Here is a 3329-nt window from a genome sequence, read left to right as displayed (position 1 = left end):
AGAAGCATCTCCATCCCTACCATTGGAGCAAACAATTTTGAGCTGAAACCTCAATTAGTTTCTCTGATGCAACAAAACTGCAAGTTTCATGGACTTCCATCTGAAGATCCTTTTCAGTTCTTAACTGAATTCTTGCAGATCTGTGATACTGTTAAGACTAATGAAGTAGATCCTGAAGTCTACAGGCTCATGCTTTTCCCGTTTGCTGTAAGAGACAGAGCTAGAATATGGTTGGATTCTCAACCTAAAGATAGCCTAAACTCTTGGGATAAGCTGGTCAAGGCTTTCTTAGCCAAGTTCTTTCCTCCTCAAAAGCTGAGTAAGCTTAGAGTGGATGTTCAAACCTTCAGACAGAAAGAAGGTGAATCCCTCTATGAAGCTTGGGAGAGATACAAGGAACTGACCAAAAAGTGTCCTTCTGACATACTTTCAGAATGGACCATCCTGGATATATTCTATGGTGGTCTGTCTGAATTAGCTAAGATGTCATTGGATACTTCTACAGGTGGATCCATTCACCTAAAGAAAACACCTGCAGAAGCTCAAGAACTTATTGACATGGTTGCTAATAACCAGTTCATGTACACTTCTGAGAGGAATCCTGTGAGTAATGGGACGCCTCAGAAGAAGGGAGTTCTTGAAATTGATACTCTGAATGCCATATTGGCTCAGAATAAAATATTGATTTAGAAAGTCAATATGATTTCTCAGAGTCTGAATGGAATGCATGCTGCATCCAACAGTACTCAAGAGGCATCTTCTGAAGAAGAAGCTTATGATCCTGAGAACCCTACAATGGCAGAGGTGAATTACATGGGTGAACCATATGGAAACACTTATAATCCCTCATGGAGAAATCACCCAAATCTCTCATGGAAGGATCAACAAAAGCCTCAACAAGGCTTTAATAATGGTAGAAGAAACAGGTTTAGCAATAGCAAACCTTTTCCATCATCCACTCTGCAACAGATAGAGAACTCTGAACAAAGTACCTCTAATTTAGCAAACTTAGTCTCTGATCTATCTAAGGCCACTGTGAGTTTCATGAATGAAACAAGATCCTCCATTAAAAATTTGGAGGCACAAGTGGGACAGCTGAGTAAGAAAATCACTGAAACCCCTCCTAGTGCTCTCCCAAGCAATACAGAAGAAAATCCAAAAGGAGAGTGCAAAGCCATTGACATAGTCAACACGGCCGAACCTAGAGAGGAAGGGGAGGACGTGAATCCCAAGGAGGAAGACCTCCTGGGATGTCCAGTGATCAATAAGGAGTTTCCCTCTGAGGAACCAAAGGACTCTGAGGCTCATCTAGAGGCCATAGAGATTCCATTGAACCTTCTTACGCCCTTCATGAGCTCTGATGAGTATTCTTCTTCTGAAGAGAATGAGGATGTTACTGAAGAGCAAGTTGCCAAGTTCCTTGGTGCAATCATGAAGCTGAATGCCAATTTATTTGGTAAAGAGACTTGGGGAGATGAACCTCCCCTGTTCACCAATGAACTAAATGCATTGGATCAACTGAGATTGCCTCAGAAGAAACAGGATCCTGGAAAGTTCCTAATACCCTGTACCATAGGCACCATGACCTTTGAGAAGGCTCTATGTGACCTTGGGTCAAGAATAAACCTCATGCCACTTTCTGTAATGGAGAAACTGGGAATCTTTGAGGTACAAGCTGCTAAAATCTCATTAGAGATGGCAGACAATTCCAGAAAAGAGGCTTATGGACAGGTAGAGGACGTGTTAGTAAAGGTTGAAGGCTTTTACATCCCTGCTGATTTCATAATCCTAGATACTGGGAAGGATGAGGATGAATCCATCATCCTTGGAAGACCCTTCCTAGCCACAGCAAGAGCTGTGATTGATGTTAATAGAGGTGAACTAGTCCTTCAATTGAATGAGGACCCCCTTGAGTTTAAAACTCAAGGACATCCTTCTGTGAACATGAAAAAGAGGCACAGTAAGCTTCTCTCAAAACAGAGTCAACCAGAGCCCCCACAGTCAAACTCTAAGTTTGGTGTTGGGAGGCCACAACCAAACTCTAAGTTTGGTGTTGGGGAGTCTCAACAATGCTCTGAACATCTGTGAGGCTCCATGAGAGCCCACTGTCAAGCTATTGACATTAAAGAAGCGCTTGTTGGGAGGCAACCCAATTTTTATTTAATTATATTTTTATTAGTTATATGTCTTCATAGGTTCATGATCATGTGGAGTCACAAAAACAACTAAAAAAATTGAAGAAAAATCAAAAATAGCATTAAAAACAGCACACCCTGGAGGAGGAGTTTACTGGCGTTCAAACGCCAGTAAGGAGCATCTGGCTAGCGTTCAACGCCAGAACAGAGCATGGAGCTATCGCTGAACGCCAGAAACAAGCATGAAGCTGGCGTTCAATGCCAGAAATATGCTGCATCTGGGCGTTGAACGCCCAGAAAAAGCATCAGTTCGGCGTTTAAACGCCAGAATTGCATGCAAAGGCTTTTTACATGCCTAATTGGTGCAGGGATATAAATCCTTGACATCTCAAGATCTGTGGACCTCACAGGATCATCTCAAGATATGTGGATCCCACAAGATCCCTACCTTCCCTCCTCATAATCCTAGTTTCTTCCACATCTTCTTCTTCATCTATTCTTTCTTCTCCTGCTCGAGGGCGAGCAACACTCTAAGTTTGGTGTGGTAAAAGCATTGCTTATTTTGCTTTTCCATAACTATTGATGGCACCTAAGGCTAGAGAAACCTCAAAAAAAAAAAAAAAAGAGAGAAGAGAAAAGGGAAGACAAAAGCTTCCACCTCTAAGTCATGGGAGATGGAGAGATTCATGTAAAGGATCTATAGCTCAGTGGTAGAACATTTGACTGCAAATCAAGAGATCCCTGAGATACCTCAGGGGATACATTTTCCCCCACACAATTATTGGGAGCAACTAAGGATAGGAGCACCAAAATCACTAGGGATCAAGCAACAGAGACAAGGAAGAGACATAGAAGAGCTCAAGGACATCATTGGTTCCTCAAGGAGAAAACGCCACCATCACTAAGGTGGAGTCATTCCTTGTTCTTAAACTTTCTGTTTTTCGTTTTCTTATGTTAAATGTTTATCTATGTTTGTGTCTTTATTACATGATCATTAATGTCTAAGTGTCTATGTCTTAAAGTAGTGAATATGAATCCATCACCTCTCTTAAATGAAAAATGTTTTTAATTCAAAAGAACAAGAAGTACATGAGTTTCGAATTTATCCTTGAACTTAGTTTAATTATATTGATGTGGTGACAATACTTTTTGTTTTCTGAATGAATGCTTGAATAGTGCATATGTCTTTTGAAG

The 3329-nt window shown here is 41.0% G+C and overlaps 1 non-coding gene across 1 annotated transcript; it reads right to left on the bottom strand.

Moving 5' to 3' along the window:
- Positions 1-321: 321 nt before the first annotated feature.
- On the bottom strand, positions 322-425 carry LOC112725935 (small nucleolar RNA R71). Its single transcript, XR_003165013.1, has one exon. It is a non-coding gene; the product is annotated as a small nucleolar RNA R71 (small nucleolar RNA).
- Positions 426-3329: the final 2904 nt, after the last annotated feature.

Source organism: Arachis hypogaea, chromosome 11, assembly GCF_003086295.3.
Source record: "Arachis hypogaea cultivar Tifrunner chromosome 11, arahy.Tifrunner.gnm2.J5K5, whole genome shotgun sequence".
NCBI classification, from domain to species: Eukaryota; Viridiplantae; Streptophyta; class Magnoliopsida; order Fabales; family Fabaceae; genus Arachis; species Arachis hypogaea.
This window is presented reverse-complemented; position numbering and strand designations above follow the sequence as displayed.